Genomic DNA, 18,894 nt, shown 5'->3' with positions numbered 1-18,894 from the left:
CCCCAATTTCTAAAGCTCCGTACAGAATGGCTCCAACTGAAATGAAAGAATAGAAGAATCAACTTCAGGAGCTATTAGATAAAGGTTTTATCCGTCCTAGTTCCTCGCGATGGGGAGCTCCGGTTTTGTTCGTGAAAAAGAAAGATGGATCGTTAAGATTATGCATTGATTATCGCGAACTCAACAAGGTAACTATTAAAAATAAATATCCTTTGCCTCGAATCGATGATCTTTTTGATCAATTGCAAGGGGCCACTGTGTTTTCAAAAATCGATTTTCGATCCGGATATCATCAATTAAAGGTAAAAACGGAGGACGTACCAAAGACTGCTTTTAGAACGAGTTATGGCCATTATGAATTTTTGGTGACGTCGTTTGGATTAACTAATGTTCCTTCAGTATTTATGGATTTGATGAATCGTGTCTTTAAGCCGTATTTGGATGCTTTAGTGATTGTGTTTATTGACGACATTTTGATATATTCAAAGACACGACAACTTCATAGGGAGCATTTGAAGATCGTGTTACAGACATTGAGGGAAAAACAATTATATGCGAAATTAAAGAAATGTGAATTTTGGTTAGAGCAAGGGGCGTTTTTGGGCCATATCGTGTCAAAAGAAGGAATAGCAGTCGATCCATCCAAGATTGAAGCTATCAATCAATGGTCCATTCCAAAGACAGTTTCCGAGGTACGGAGTTTTCTTGGTTTGGCAGGGTATTACAGACGATTCATAGCGGATTTCTCGAAAATAGCCTTGCCATTGACGAGCTTAACACGAAAAGCTATCAACTTTGAATGGACCATAGAATGCCAACAAGCATTCCAAACTTTGAAAGATAAGTTTACTTCTGCCCCTGTGTTAGTACTTCCTTGTGGTACAGAGGATTTTGTTGTGCATACAGATGCTTCAAAGCAGAGGTTAGGTGCTGTGTTGATGCAACGTGGGAAAGTGATCGTTTATGCTTCTCGTCAGCTAAAAGAATACGAGAAGAATTATCCCACGCATGATTTGGAGTTGGCGGCTGTAGTTTTTGCCTTAAAGATTTGGCGGCATTATTTATATGGTGAGAAGTGTGAAATTTTTACCGATCACAAAAGTTTGAGTTATTTGTTTTCACAGAAAGAATTAAATATGAGGCAGCGGAGGTAGTTGGAACTAGTGAAAGACTATGATTGCACCATTAGCTATCATCCTGGAAAAGCTAATGTTGTTGCTGATGCTTTAAGTCGTAAATCCAGTTATTTAGTGGGTTCCATGATTCAAAAACCGTTGTTATTTGATCTGCAAAGGAACGAAATAACTTTGGTATCTCCAGGTCTAGTAAACCAATTATCTGCATTAGTTCTTCACTCTACTTTGATTGATCGGATTTTAAAGGAACAACAACTGGATCTTCAGTTATTAGAGTTGAAGAATAAAAGTGATTTGATAGGAGTTTCTGAGTTTGGTTTGAATAGTACTGGGTTGTTGACCTTTCGAGGCAGAATTTGTGTTCCTGTAGGGGATGATATTCGTAAAGATGTTCTTACTGACGCTCATTCAGCGCCTTATTCAGTTCATCCTGGCAGTACCAAAATGTATCAAGATCTTCGACGTCTTTATTGGTGGCCAGGTATGAAGAAAGATATCATGTTATTTATTTCTGAATGTCTAACCTGTCAGCAGGTTAAGATTGAGCATCAAAGACCTGCTGGGACCTTGCTATCTTTCCCGATACCTCAATGGAAGTGGGAGCACATTACCATGGATTTCGGAACAGGACTTCCAAGAACACCAAAGGGTTACAACTCCGTCTGGGTAATCGTTGACAGGTTAACAAATTCGGCCCATTTTCTTCCGGTCAAGACGACGTTTACAATGAACCAATATGCTGAAGTCTATGTAGCTGAAATTGTAAGACTCCATGGAATCCCTGTGTCAATCGTATCTGATCGTGACCCGAGGTTTACTTCTGAATTCTGGAAGAGCTTGCACAGAGCTTTGGGTATCAAATTGGCTTTTAGCACAGCATATCATCCTCAGAGTGACGGGCAGTCAGAAAGGGTGATTCAAATTCTTGAAGATATGTTACGAGCTTGCACAATTGATTTCTCAGGAAGTTGGGATTCCAAATTGCCTCTTGTTGAATTCACGTATAATAACAGCTACCAGTCTTCAATTGGAATGGCATCCTACGAGGCTTTATATGGAAGAAAGTGCCGATCTCCTTTGTATTGGGAAGAAGTAGGCGAAAGGAAGATGTTGGGCCCAGAATTGGTTCAACAAACAGCGGATGTTGTGGCATTGATCCAAGAGCGAATGAAGACCGCTCAGTCTCGACAGAAGAGTTATGCCGATGTTCGTCGACGGCCTTTGACATTCGAGGTAGGTGATCATGTTTTTATAAAAATAGCCCCTTTTAAGGGAGTGATGCGGTTTGGCAAGAAAGGTAAGTTAAATCCTCGATACATTGGGCCATTTGAAATTCTCGACAAGATTGAGGACCGAGCCTATCGTCTTGCATTGCCACCGGACTTGGATCGAATGCACAATGTCTTTCATGTGTCTATGCTAAGCAAATATCTTCCCAATCCATCTCATGTCTTTCGACATGAATCCTTATAACTGTTACCTAAACTAAGCTACGAAGAAATGCCAGTTCAAATTCTTGATCGCAAAGTTAAAGTGCTACGGAACAAGGAAATTGGACTTGTAAAAGTTCTATGGCATAATCAAGTGATCGAGGAGGCTACATGGGAACCGGAAGAGGAAATGAAACATCGTTATCCAAGTTTATTCGACGGTAAGTAAATTTCGAGGATGAAATTTTTATAAGGAGGGGAGATTGTAATATCCCAACCTTTATCATGCTAATCTCTATGGTTTATTATTGTCATGATCATGTTTTATGATTTAATGATTGAGATTATGTTAAATGGTTATTGTTTATGGTGTTGTTTATTGAAATGAGATTAGAATGGTTATGGTTATGTGTATTGGAATAGTTGTTGGAGTTATGTTATATAATTTTGATTGGGAATGGTAATGAATTAGTAGAATAGAAAGTTGATCTTGCGCCAAATAGGAAATGGAAGTGCAGAAACGGTATGAAAAATGTGGCAGTAGTTGTGGTTTTAGTCTAATGTTTTGTATATTGATCCAATTGATGTAATGCTACTTCCATTAGAAAGATAAGATATAAGGCTATAACTTTCATGTTTTGAGTTTTGTTCAAATCATTAAGGAAAACGAGCCAAAAGTGGCCCGAAGTGTGTCGTGTGTTTAGTTGTTCCTGCACTGACACATGTTGGGAGAATGGGCATAACTTTTACTCAGACCTCCAAATGAACTGAAACCGGTGGGAGATGCAAGAAAACACATAGGGCTACAACTTTCATGTTGACCACTTTTGCTAATTTGGAAGAAAAAGTGCAGTTTTGGCCCTTGGACAGAGGGTACACGGACCCCTACACGGGGTCCGGGTCTTGCCAAGACAAATGAGTGAATTCCAGTGTGTACACGGACCTCTACACAGAGGAGGTCACGGGGTCCGTGTCTATGGCATAGAAAACACGTTTTTGATGTATTTTGAAGGCTTATTTATGGATTAGTATAGATGTTTCTACCCAATTCATTCCGTTCAATCTCTACTTCAAATTCAAGGGTTCTTATAGTGAAATTATTGTATCTCCTACCTATATTTCAAGCTACAAGGTAAGAATTTTATATTCTTAAGTTTATAGAGAGTTTAAGGAATTGAAGGCAATTGATGGTTTGGTTGATGGCTTAATAGTTGAATTCATGTATTATGGTATAGTAACTCCTTCAAGGTGATCATAACAAACAAGTGCTTGTGGGTTGTAAGTAGAAACTTCTCTTTGTGCTCACATGATGAATATATGTATATAAGCCATGTTTATTGATAATTAGCTCCTTTCCTTGGTATATAGTTGATCTATATATTGTTATATGTTCATTGTTCAAGCATTTCCATTGAATTCATTGACAAAAGAGCTAGTAGCTCATTGTTCCTACCAAGTGTTTGATGTATTGCCTCAATGAAGTTTCCTATAATTAAAGCCTAAGAATGATAGTAATTCATGCATGTCATTGGCCAATCACATGATTATGAATTATCTCTCACAGTTTTGATATTTATATCAAAGAGATACTTGCCACAGGTCACAGGTCACAGCACTGTCATTTCCTTCCTTTAATTCATGACATGATACCCTTTAAATTGATTTGAGACTTATGATTCATTCTTCATTGTCATTGCCAAAAACGCCATTGCCATAGCCATGTTTTAAGCCAAAGCTATATGTATGTAATTGCTACGTACAACTTTCTATTTACTGAGTTTATTCTCATCCCAGTTAATGTCATGTGATGCAGGTGATAAAAAAGACTGAAATGGAGTGTTTGAGGCGGGAGAAGTCATATAAAATGCCATGGGAAAGACTTTTTGGTTATGTCACTTTAAATTGTGGTGGAGTGAACATATGTAAAGCTTTAAAATATCATGTATTTTGGTAATGAATGATGGGAAAACTTTGTGTTGGCTTTTAATTATGTATAGATAATATGTTGTGACTAGTAATGTTGTTAGTTTTAAGAAATGGTTATAATGTAAATGCTATTTAGTACTTTTCTTTTTAAATGAAATGCTTCTGCGTACGTTATTTCTATTAAATGTTATTGTCATGGGAGTGGGTTGTTTCAGTTAGTATGATTAAACGAGATCAAGTCCCGAATGAACTAGAATGTCCTAAGCTACTTATTCACTTTGGTCGTGAGCTTGAGTACCTAAGTCTAAGTTATGAAATTTAAGTATCTTAAAATCATGTTAGTCTGTGCAGCAGCGGCCCCAAAGCGAGCTCCAACGAATCCCTCAATGCCAAGTAAGTATGTTCGACGTGCTAAGAAAATATTTTTAAGTTTTTGAGGTATGCTAGATGTCTTGTGACCAAATTATGTTTAGGATTGGAAAGCGTTAAACAATGAACGGGGACCAATCCGCCCGTTAAATTATGAACGGGTTTAGATCGAGATTGGAAAGCGTTAAATTATGAACGTGGACCAATCAGCCCGCTAAATTATGAACGGAGATCTCATGTATGTGGCAGTGGATACGTCCCTGTCATCCCAGTACTGTGGTTTGTCTGATCAGGCATATATTATGTATGGGTCACTTGCTTTGAAACATGCCTCTATGCAAAATGATGAAGTTATGTATGTTCAAGTATGCAAGCATGTTTAAGAAAAGTTTTATGTTGATGGCACGTCTATGTATGTATGTACATATGTTCAAGCTTTTGATATGCAAGTTCAAGTATCAAGTATGTAAGCTCTATTTTGAAATTGCATGTGGTTTTATTACGTATTATTCGTTACTTCCAGTTTATACGTGTTGAGTCTTTAGACTCACTAGACTCGATTGATGCAGGTGAGGATGTTTATGAGGAGGCTGGAGGTGGGGACCAAGGAGCAGGCTTGGACTGAGCGGGAGGCTAAACCCGAGGACCGCCATGTTTTAAGTTTTATGAAAACATTTATTTCTTATGTCAAACTTTAAATTTCAAATCTTTTGTTGCAAAAACTTGAGAGACGTACAATTTTACTTCTTTTATAGAATCTTGAATGTTCACTTTTTATTTAAGAAAATTTCAAATTTTTCCGCAAATTTTAAATAGTAAAAGTACGGTACGTTACAGGAGAAATCAGACACTTTCGATGTGTTTAAACAGTTAGTTACAAGAATTACAAACTTCCATGACTTGAAGGTGAAAAGGATTAGGACAGATCATGGTAAGGAATTTGAAAACTCTTCATTCTCATCATTTTGTGATAGAAAAGGAATCTCACATGAATTCTCAGCACCAAAAGTGTAAGGCCCGAGATTTTATATCATGTTAAGCTGAGATTATTGATTTTGAATTGATGTAATTATAGACGGAGCATTCCGAGACTAGAGTGGGCAAAGCATATGATTATGCAAGTTTTTGGACAGAACTATTGGCGCCCGAGCCGTAGAAAATGACCGCCCGAGCGCCAATGTTCAATAAGATGATCATGTGGACAGAACATCTGGCGCCCGAGCGGTAGAAAATGACCGCCCGAGCGCCAGTGCAACACGTTAAGGTACCGTACAGAGTGTTCGGCGCCCGAGCGGTAATTTGTGACCGCCCGAGCGCCGCCTGATTTGTATGGAAATGAGCCACGTTTCACTTACATGCAACTTGATATATATACACACAAGCTTCTTCATTCAGATTCATTTGGAAAGAAGGAAACGAGAAAGCTACGGAAATTCTTACGCCTTTTCATATTTTAGATTTGTGATTGTGCAAGATCCGTCCGTCAAAATTTCGATCCGACTTCAGTACTGTGTTCCTATCGACGCAGGCTTCAACTGGACATAAATTTTACTACGTTTTGAGATTATTTGAAATTATGGTATTGCCAGAATCGGATATGATTCCTATATAATGTTCTTGATATGTTAGACATCATATAATCGAAATCGGATTGAAGAACGGATACCGTATAGAATTGTTATGCATTTCAGAGTTGAATTGTTTGGGATTTTGGAGATATTGGAACATATTATGATGGCTATGAGTTATGGTTGTTGATTTTTGATATTTGAATCGACTGGTATCATGAGATTTCGCCGTTATGCCGTCCAAATGTACCGAGAGTGAATATTGATCTGTATGTGTACTCCTTTGAGTTAGAGGCTGATATGGTACATTGTATATATATGTCTTTTCAGATTGGTATTGACAGATTGGATAGCAAGAGTTCAAGATTTCGACTTGGTAAAACCGAGACTACAACAAGAAAGGTATAATTCATGTTGATTCGAGAAGATACAACTCGAGTTAGATTTGATTCGAGTTTCCTAAAATCACATACTAGATTTCTATACCTTGCTATGCTTGTGCTTTATTTTGATTTATGTATAAGCATTGAGATAGGAGAGTCATTGGTAGAATTGCCAAGTTCTAGACGTTCGGTGGTATCGAGGCACAGGAGAAGATCGACTCCGGTTGTAGATATTTGATCCAGACAGGGCCGAAGTCTAGGAATAAAACGTACTGCCACCACGATTGGGAGGGTAGGTTTGAGATGTGTTACATCTTATTCACACCGGGATCCCTAGATTAGATATGAATTGAGTCAAAGATATGAGTTTGATTTAGATTGCTTGACTTATTATGATGATGTTTCATATACTATAAGATGTATTATTGTTGATTTCACCCATGATAGTATGTTCATGATTTATATTGTGTATATGCATGTATACATGTTTTATACTGGGAGTTGTTCTCACCGGAGTATCCGGCTGTTGTTGTGTCTGTATGTGTGCATGACAACAGGTGGGACAGGATCAGGGTCACACAGAGGATGAGAGATCGAGTTAGCGTGGAGATTTCGGGCGTAGCAGATGAACTAGGAATGTTTACATGTGACATGTAGTTGTGGTAAACTCTAGTTGTATTATGGAAAGGGAATAAGACATGTATTTACCTTTGTTGAAATAAAATAAAGAATGTTGTTTGTGTATGATTTTATACAACTGTTTTTGATATTAAAAGCAAAATTTTGACCCACATTTTCTAGCGAAGATCCACTTAATCCCAAAAATAATTGAGTTAGAGCCTGGGTCCCCACAACAAAAAACTTCAAAGCAAAATGGCATCACAGAACTCAAGAACAGGACATTACAAAAATGGCTAGGGTGATGCTAGCTTCGAAGAATATCTCAAAGTGTTTTTGGGCAGAAGCCTTTAATACAGCTTGTCATATTTCAAATAGGGTGTATTTAAAAAGTGGTTCAACCATGACTTCTTATTAAATAATCATGGGAAAGAAGCCTACTCTGAAATACTTCCATGTTTTTGGTTGTGTTTGTTATACTTTGAATGACGGGGATTAACTTGCAAAGTTTGATTCAAAGAGCGATAAGTGTTTATTTTTGGGATATGCCACAAATAGTAGAGCCTATCGCATGATTAATTTAAGAACTAGGACTATTATGGAATCTATTAATGTTGTTTTTGATGATTGTGCATATCTAAAAAAGAAAACAACTGAATATGATGTGGAAGAGCTTCTGGAAATTCCTCTATCACTGGAAAATGTAGGTGTTGCCCCAGATGTTGCAACACCTAGCACAACACGTGACACTGAAGTCACGGAATCTGAGGAAGAAACGCACAGTGATGATGATGCGGTAAATGATGGACAACATATTCAAAGTTAAATTTATAAAAACCATCAATCATCTCAAATAATTGGAAATATACTTAATGATGTTTAAACTAGAAAGAAAGAAAAAGTGGATTACCGAAAGATTGCTGGACTTATATGCATGAGCTCTACATACTCACAGGTTAGATTTTCATGTTTAATATGCAATTTCGGACCCAAAAATGTTGATGAGGCTAAGATGAATTTCGGATAAATGCAATGCATGATAAGCTTGAGCAATTTGTTCGAAATGATGTGTGGAATTTGGTTCCACCTCCTGACCATGGTAATATAATTGGTACAAAATAGATTTTCAAAAATAAAACTGATGAGTCGGGAAACATCATTATAAACAAAGCAACGTTGGTTGCTCAAGGGTACACAAAGGTTGAGGGGGTTGAGTTCGATGAGACCTTTGCTCTTGTAGCCCGTATTGAGTCAGTCCGACTATTGCTAGCCATTGCATGCTACATGAAAATCAAACTTTTTCAAATGGATGTCAAAAGTGCTTTTTTAAATGGAATTTTGAGTGAGGAAGTGTTTGTTAGACAACCTAAAGGGCTTTGAGGATCCACATCATTTGGATCATGATTACAAATTAAAGAAGACACTTTGTGGTTTGAAGCAAGCACCACGTGCGTGGTATGGGATATTAACAGAGTATCTACTTGAAATTGGCTTTAAACGAGGTGAGGTAGACAAAACTCTTTTTATTCAGAAATCAAAAGGTGAGATTCTTATTTGTCAAGTTTATGTTCATGATATAATCTTTGGTTCTTCATCCAAAAGACGTGTTGATGATTTTGTTGAGTGCATATCATCTACCTTTGAAATGAGCAAAGTTGGTGAGTTGAGTTTCTTTCTAAGTTTGCAAATTAAACAAGTGCTTGATGACATCTTTCTGTGTCAAAGTAAATATGCTAAAAATTTGGTTAAGAAATTTACTAATGAAAACACCAAATACATGAGAACTCCTACTCGAGAAATTGTGCAAAGATAATGTTGTCGAAAAACTCGACAACACATTATACCACAGCAATATAGGTAGCCTCCTGTATTTGACAGCCAATCACCCTGACATCATGTTTAGTGTATGCTTATGTGCAAGGTATCAAGTCAATTCTAAAATCTGTCATTTAAAAGCTGTGAAGCGTATTCTACATTACATATCAGGAACTATTGATCAAGGACTATGGTACGCTCAAGAAACCAATTCGAACTTAATCGGATTTTCTGATGCTGATTGGGCTGGTGATTTAGATGATAGAAAAAGTACATCTGGAGGTTGTTTTTATCGTGACAATAATTTAACCTCGTAGCATAGTAGGAAACAAAATTGTATTTCACTTTCAACTGTCGAATCTGAATATGTAGCAGCTGGAAATTGTTGTTCTCAACTTTTATGGATGAACCAAATGGTAAAAGACTATGGGCTTAATAGTGAAACTTTAGTTGTGTACTGTGATAATTCTAGTGCAATTGATATTTCAAAAAATCCAGTACAACACTCTCGAACAAAACACATTGACATCCGACATCACTTTATTCGAGATTTAGTAGAAAAATTATTGATTTGAATTGAATTTGTTGGTACAAATAACCAACTGGCTGACATATTCAGAAAAGCATTTGATTTTGAGAGATTCTCCAATCTTAGGAAATCTCTCAGCATGTGTTATGCCTAAACATTCATAAATGTTGTCTTAGATGTTACAACATCTCGGACAACACCTAACATGCATTTGCATTTTTAGGACTTAGGCTTTCTGCATTGCATTCATACTATGATATGTTGCATAGTTTTCTGATGCACCTACAATTCCTTGTTATATTTTAATTCCTTACACCTATACATGTGAACAAAATTACAAAGGATTTGAAGAATGGTCACTTAACTCTAACCAATGTGACAAGAAGACCTATAAAAATTGAAATATAATAATTAAAAATTTTGGGCCTGTGATTAGAAGGAAAGACGAAAAAAGCTACATAAAGGATCCCAATGAACACTGCACCTTCAGTGTGGGAGTTATACCCCTTCTAAAATTATCACAGAAATAGAAGAAAATGAAAAAAGCTATCTAGAGGAGTCCAATGAAACTGTTTTTCTAGTGTGGGAGCTACCACTTCTATGTTCAGAAAATTGTTAAGTCACTGAGTGAAGAAAAATTAAAACTGTTTTTCTGGAATTTTGTGTATTGTTGGAAGATGTTGCCAACATTTGAGACAACACTTCATCTGTAAACATATCTCATATTTGTTTTCTTGTTTCTATTCATGTCACATTTTGTTATTAGGCATAAATAGGTCATGCATAAACATAACACTGTGAATATTTATGTGTCATGAGGACATGAGTATTTCAACAAAGAATATTCGATGAAAATCAAAATTTTACAAAAAATTGAATATGTATGATTTTTGATGGTTTAGTGGTGTTAATTTGATGTGGGTTTCAATTATGGAAATTACCTTGAAAAATTATTGGACGAAATTATCTCAGTAATTGCAGGAAGGTGCTAACGGCTAAATTTTTCCGTTATATTTTTTACCGTTAAGATCGTATGAATTTCTGATTTTGTTACCGTTGTGATGACTGTGTTGCTTATCTTTTAATACACACTCCTTCACCACCTAAGTCACACTATCGCCATTTTTACCCATTTGGAACCCTCGAAAGTTAATTCTACGTGATTTCATTTTTCTGAAATTTGTCACCGTTTCTCCCTCACTCGATATTCAATTTAATGGCAAGCAAGGGTTTCGATCCCCATGACATCCGAAGCGAGATGGGACACAGAGAAGATGTTGCCCATACTTCAACAACATCTCCTGCAACATCTTCAGTAGAGCCATCTCTGGAATTGGTTCCTATTACTGTATAGCCCGAGCCATTGTAGACGATCTTTCTCGGTGAACCAAGAAATATACGGGATTTTGAAAGCCCCCCGTGGGATTGGGAAGCTTATAGGCGTGCGGTTCCACCCTCTCCTCAAAAACAACGATCAAAGAGAATGATGGGATATAATCCGGACCTCCCCCCAAACAAATTTTTCCGTCACAAAAAGGAACCATCGAAGGTTCCTTCCCTTGCTGACACGTAAAATACCTCGGGAGATGACTCTGATGATGCTGGCTATGAGCTAGTGGCCCGGAAGAAGCCCACACTAACAGACACTGCAAAGTCCGACTCCACTTCATCTGGTGAGACCACCTCCACCTCTTCTGATACAGTACCGATGGATGAACAGAAAGAGCCAACTTCGTCTGATGAGGACGAAGTGTCTTTGGCTCAAGTGCTGGCTAACTTGAAGAAAACCAAGAAGAATACACCTGCATCTCCTGCACACTTCTCTCCTGTCCAGCCCGCGCCTGAGGAGATTGAAGAATCTACAGACACCATATCTGTCAGTACAAACTCTGGCGCACTCTCTCCCCATTCTGAAGGAGTTTTTGATGAGGCCACTGCCTCAGACCTTGAAAGCAATGAAGAGTCTCCTACTTCTTCAAATGTTGCCCCAGATGTTGAGAACACTGAGGGCAACACAGATCTCTCCGACTATGATCTCACCACTGCCTTCTCTGACAAGTTCTACAATGAGCATGCAGTTGCTCAGTGGAATCTTTGCACGCATCGCAACTTCATGGAGGAAAAGAACATTGATGCGGATGTCTTTGCGAGACAAAATTTGCTCGCTTTTCTGAAACACTGCCATCTGATATCCACAGTCTCTGCTGTCACATCGTTTAGTCGACGGCCTGTGCTGGAGTTTTACTCAAATCTCTCACATGGAGTAGGTGATGAAAGATCTGCTAAATATGGAAAAGTTTTTGTTCGCAAAAAAAAAATCTATGATTTCGATCCTGCAGCAATAAACGGCCATTATCAGACTTCTAAAGAGGATGAGGATGGTCTTGCCCCTTATATACACATGGTCACTTCCACACTCACAGGGGGGCTGTTAACTCAATTCCCAGCCCATCCTCAACGCCTGTCAGCCGCCAATCTCACATCATTTTACTCTGTGCTTCATAAGTTAGCCATCCGCAACTGGACACCGTCCACCAATACCACTGTTATAACCAGACACCAAGCACTGGTGCTATACTCCATTGGAACAAATGAGTCTTCAACTTTGGGAAACTTGTGTTCAACACGGTGCTTCAATATGCTGATGGCGACCTCAAGGCCTCAAAGCTCCCATTCCCAGTCAGATATATGGGCTGTTGGTCTCACAAGGTCTCATTAGGGATGTAGATGAGCACCTGTCTGACATCGGTGAACCATTCAAGATTGCTCTTGCATTCTTCAAAGGCAACAGGAAAATTGATCTACCCTGGACTGAGCCTACTGCACCACCTCCTGTCTCTGGCACTTCACCAAGATCTTCTGTCACTTCTACACCCGAGGGGTTTATACTACTCACGATAGCTGAAGTCCAAGCTCAACTCCAGTTTGCCCTGACCAAGATTGAGCAAGCCAAGGTTGATATAGCCTATTATGAAAATTTGGATGCAGATTACAGATTTCTTCTAGAAATGGGTGTCCATTCTGGACAAAAAAGGGAAGAGGATGATCAAACTCCTGCTTGAGCTGGAGAAGCTGGTCCATCTGGGACTAAGGGAACTGAAGAGGAAGAGGATATTGATGGAGGGGATGGGAACTTAGTGTGTTGCTTGATTGATTCATATTTCCTGTCTCTTTTTCATTTTTGCTCTATCAGTTTTTTTTACTCCACGCCTGATGTAATTGCTTAATGAACTGTTAATGAAATGGTGCATGTGTTGTCCCAAGTGTTGCCAAAAACTTTAACAACACCCTTGCTAACTTTATTTTATTCAGGGGGAGAAAAATTCTCGAATTCAGGGGGAGATGACTTGAGCTAACAAGGATAAATGGGATTGATCTCATTTTGTCCAGAAAGGCAAAAAGAGGGCGATTGAAAAGAAATATTATTTCTCAATTTCTTAACTTAAAAGATTTCCCAAATCTTGTCTTTCTAAGATAATGAGATAATTATGCAAATATTATCATGATATGGTATCAATGTTTAAAAGGAGTTTTTTCCTAATAAAACTGCTACTTTCCTTGTGCAATAGGTTTTTTTGTGGAGAAAAACTCTAGGAGAGAGAATGTCTATAGATAAGAGAAACAAGGACTTTGTTGCTGCTCTTCCTCGTTCAATAATTCACACACACTTTTGCACGTCCTGTTCTTCAAAGGAAAACAACTCACAAAGACGCTGTTGTTCTGAAGAGTACAGATACCGCGTGCTGCCTTGAATGTTGGGGACATCTACAGACAACATCCGTGACGAAGTTGGCTGAAGATTGTTTTCGTTGCTCCTGTTTTGGCATCATGTTTTTGTTGCTTTCTTGAATGAGTTTTATTCTGAGTATTTGATTTTAGAGAGCATTTCTTTTCTCAACGTGTTGAGGAAATTTGTTTTAGTCTTAATCACTAGTGATTGATTTTTGTAAACGATTTGGTTTTTCTAGTGATTAATTTTTGCCCTGAGACAACGCACAAGTATTTATACTTTTACAAATTTAATTTTGTCCAATCTAGTTACTTAAAGTAAATTTGTGTTACAAACTTTAATATTTCGCTGCATGTTGTCTTAAATATTGTAACATTTGACACAACACTTAATTATGATAAAAAAAAAACAAATTTACAATCTTACAATGCTACTGATATATTTACACTCATCTGTCAAGCAATATTTCTTACACACATGATGTGAAGCCATGTTACATGTGAGAACCTGCTTTTCCATCAGCAGCTAGCAATATTCAGCAGCAATGGAAGAATTCCAGCAGAAGATAGTAATTCAGCAGCAACTAATGATTCAGAAGATGGTATTTTTTCAGCAGACAAAATCCAGCAGGCAGAATCCAGCGGCAGAAGAATTCAGTAGCGAGATTTCAGCAGATAGCTACTGATTCAGCTTTTGACTTGTAACTGAAGCATTTAACATGTAATAAAGGCTGTTAATGGCAGATTATGGTCATTAATTGGAAGGCCAACAGTCAGAATTTGGCCTATAAATATCACCCTCAATATGAAATTGTTGGTACACAAATCTTGAGCGATCACTTGAATTTTTAAGCTAAGAGAGTGCCTTGTTCGAACTGTAAAATCTAGTAGCAAGAACAACCGGATTTCCAGACTTCAACCAAAATCTCTAGCAAATTAATGTAAGTGGGCTTATGTATAAATATCTTGAAATCAGTTTGATAATTCCTGTTTTGAAACAAAGCATATATATTTCTGATCTCTGATTTTTGAAGCATTGAAACCTAGTGAACTAATGATAGAAATATATATTCTGAACATTACTGATTACTGATTACGGATTACTGGCCTCACTCCTTAGAGGAGAGAACATATAGAGGACTGATATCAGTTTAGCCATGAAATTCACTAACGTGCTCAGTGCTTGCTTACTTGTTAAATTCCTGATTTCTGTTCTGAATACTGATTCCTGTTATGAAAATAAGAGTTTTCTGTATATTATTGTATTATTGTTTCTGTTAAAAATGGTTTCGAAAACTAGGAGTTATTCCCGCCCCCGCTTACTGAGTGACAACCATATCACTCACCCACCAAACCCATCTCAGATAAGAACGAGGAAGAAAAGTTAGAAGAAGAAGAGCAGATTCAATTCTGGAGCTGGTGAAGAAGACCGTTGTTTATCAGTTCTGATTTTTGTTTTTTTTCCGCTGCATCTTTTAAGACATTGTGTATTTGGTTTTACATTTCCGCTGTAAAACATTAGTCATTTGACTTTGTATCAGACATTGAATATTCAGTATTATAAATAAAAGACTGATTTCTGAATTTTGTACTTCTGAGGCTTGTTGTTTTTGAATGTAAATTTGAGAGCCACTGTAAATTTGAGAGCAACGTCGGTGTCGACTAACCCCGTCCCTGGGACGTGACATTGAAGTGGTATCAGAGCAAACCAGGTTTCATAATCTGGGGAGGAAGAACTAGAAATGATAAGTTCTAATAGACTTCTGAAAATAAATTACTGTAATAGAATACTGAAATAATAGACTAACTACGTACAGTCGGGAAAAATCAGTAATGGAAACAAATCAGAATGCAGTTGAGTTCTGAGTGTTTCAGCAGCATGTCGGAAATAAGTAAATATATATATATATATATATATATATACAGTAGACAAAAATCAGTAGACCGAGAAACAGTAGCCTCACAACCAGTAGCCTAAAACCAGAACCAGCAGATGGAAACCAGTAGATCTGAATGCAGAAGACTTGGTCAGTAGACCCGGAATGCAGCAGACTGGTCCTAACAGTGCTGGAAAGCAGCAAAATTAGTTGCAGTAGCATAAGAATTGAAGAAGATAGTGTATTGCAACAAGTGCATGCAGTAGGCCTTGCAAAATTGTATGGAAGTTGAGGTGTTTTTCGCGCAAACTTCAAATAGCCATAACTTTTGATCCAGGAGGAATTTTGACTATTAAAAGATACCGTTGGAAAGCTCTCGACAAGGAGAACCGAAACTAAAACCATTCAATCATTCTAGCACCGCCAACGAACCCCAAAATCCTTCGTTTAGACAGTGATATCATCATTTCCGTGAAATTTTTCAATTTTTCGAAACTTTGAGGAATTTTCATTTCCAAACGGCTTAGTATTTTTGCACCAAATTTGGTACACTTCATGTTCTTGACGTGGAAGATTTTTAGTAAATTTTTCACACCATTCTAAGATCAAAATTTTTTGAGCTATTTTCTTCTATTACTTGTTATAGGTTTTACTGATTTTTTTCATTCCAGTATTTGTCTATAACTCGACCTGATCATTTCTGAACATTCACTTTCATATTTTGGATGTAGGATATGGCTGACCAGAGTAGCTACATTAAGAGCTTAGAGAAGAAGATAGAGAAGCTCAAAGAACTTAACTATTGCTTAGAGCTGGACAAGGATGGATTACAGCGTAGAGAAGAACATTTAAGACATGATGTTCAACGTTATGCTCACTATCTGCATGAGGCAGAAGAGAGGAATAGAAAAGCTCAAGAAGAGTTTGAAACCTCTCAAGAGACCGTTGCAGAGTTCATCGAGTTACGTGATAACTTGATTATGAAGATCCAAGTGCTTAAGGATCAAAATCACCAATTTGTGCACCAGCATAATCAGTATAGTGAGCAGACTGATGCTCATATTCATGAGTTGTAGAACACTGTTGAAGTTCTTAGCGACCGGAATGCAGTCCTGCATGGTCATATTGAACATCTAGAAATAGTAATAGCCAACCATGAAATATATTGAACACTCTTGTATTTTAATTAAATATTTTAATTCATAAATTAATTATGTTGTGCATTTTGACATGTTTAAAATATAATTTTCTACATGGTTGCATAAAAATGTAATTTTTAAAGGTTATTCGAGTTGCGATCGAGGAACGGAGACCGATGACTGAAAAATAGAAAATGTTTTTATTAAATAATTGTTTTTAACTATTTAAATTAAGGGTGATGTTTTTTCTTATTTTTGAAAATAAAGGGTTTTGAGGTGATTTTATACGCCGGGACGTAATTTTATCGGTGTTGGTTTTTTCAACAAAAACTCGAACGTTTTGGCAACCCGGCTAATAAATTCACAAACTTATTTAAACAAAATAGTTTTAATTATTTAATTAAATACTAATGGGCCTAATAGAACCCTTTAATAGGCCTAAGCTGTTAGAGTAGGTGCCCGTCGAGCCAAGTGCTGGCCGAGTGTTCACAATGAAACTCTATGTATAAACAGTCTTTATTTTAATAATATTTGAAATTATTGTTTTGGCACTTCTTTATCTGTATACCCTTGCTAGTTGCATAGATAAAGTCCTTGAATGTACAAATAGTAGAAAGAATATGAGATGCTCATATGATGAGTATCATGAAACTCATATTTACAATACTGTATATTCTAAACAGTTCCTAGTCGATTCAGCCGCCGCTAAGAAGGATATAGGCCGCTCGAGTTTGAGACTAGTATCTGCGATGTGAGTACCATTTTTCATTGGTAGAAGACATTGTGATGTCCGAACATGCAGATATGTGCTCCTGGTAGAGTGCACTGAACAACCCTCCATAAAAGACTTTCCAAGTGGTTCTCACTTATCAAGTGGAAACGTCCTAGTTTATGGTTGTACACCATTAGTCCTTATGACCCGGGACAACATTGAGACTCTATGTGCTAGCATTACACTTTGACTTGTTTACCGACTCTCATGGGGTCATCAGGTGGCAAGGTTGGGTGTTTTGTCGAAACATATAGGAGTCGATGCATTCTAGTCGGGGATTCACCGCTTACCTTCGGGTATGGATATCCTATGTGTATGTAGTATGAAATCTCTGATCAGAATATGGTGGTAATTATGAAAGGGGTTTCATAGATTACAACATCGATGCAACTACGACATGACACATAGTATCGAATCATTGACAACTCTCGATATACCAATGGTTGTCGAATCGGTCGGGATATATGAGATGAAGGGACCGTACTGTACGCTAACCATAAGTAAATGGTTCTTGCAGGCACTATCATTTGATACCTAGGGAATCATGTAAGCGATGCTGCTAGGCGTTTAACATGATTGGTTGGGTACTATCAGACTTGAGTTCTGACGTTCTTATTATGAAAGAGTTGATAATTATGAATGGAGCAATTGGGGTATGCTCGTATAAGGACATGTTTAGTCCGAATCACATGGAGATGTGAACCCACGGCTAGTTGTATCAGTGAACCATTGAGGACCACAGAAGTACTAGCTTTCTAGATCCCGTTGAGAAGTAAAATAGTTCAATGTGTTGAACGGCTTATAAAGGAGTTTATAGGCGTAAGAAAAAATAGAAGTATGACTTCTATGAGAGAATATAACTTTTAATTTGAGGAAGTGTTCCTAAATTAACAGTTGGCCAAACAAGTAATGTATTTGAAAAATTGTGATTTTCATAAACATTATTATGGACTAAATTAAATTAATTCAAAGAGTTGAATTAATTAAACACCAGTGGACCTAGTAGAGTCCAAATAATTAAATTAATTCAAGTGTTGGATTAATTAAATTACATTGGGCCTTGTAGAGCCCAATTAGAAATAATTATTAAACTAGTGGGCTTGAGTAAAATCAAGTAAATGTTAAATGGTCTCAAATGCGTTTGAGACATTTAAATAAAGTCCATAAGCTTTGTAATTGTTACAAACCCAATTAGAAAAGCATGCAAGGGAGGTGAAGGGTTGGAGGCTACTTTTTCAATATCCAAGGCATGGCATGCCTTTGGAATACTCAACAACTTTTTACACAACCAAGAATAATCTATCCTTCTCTCCCATACACAAGCCTTGGCCGAATTTTTGTGTGTCCAATTCTCTCAAAAATTTTTCTCTCATCTTGTTCTTCAATAGTTGGAGAAACAATTCTCTTCTCAAAGAAAAATGCCCTACATTTTCTAGTGCAAGTGTAAGGTGGATCTTTTAAGTTTGGTGGTTGGCTTGATTTTGAAGAAAGGAAGCTTGTAGATTTGTCTTGCCTTGAAGAGCTTAGTTGTATATCAACTAAGTTGGAGCCATCATCAATCTCAAGAAATTAATAGGTAAAATTTTCTAAACACCCTATGAAT

Source organism: Primulina huaijiensis, chromosome 16, assembly GCF_012295235.1.
Source record: "Primulina huaijiensis isolate GDHJ02 chromosome 16, ASM1229523v2, whole genome shotgun sequence".
Classification (NCBI taxonomy): Eukaryota; Viridiplantae; Streptophyta; class Magnoliopsida; order Lamiales; family Gesneriaceae; genus Primulina; species Primulina huaijiensis.
The sequence above is the reverse complement of the archived record's forward strand: the minus strand, read 5'-3'. Positions refer to the sequence as shown.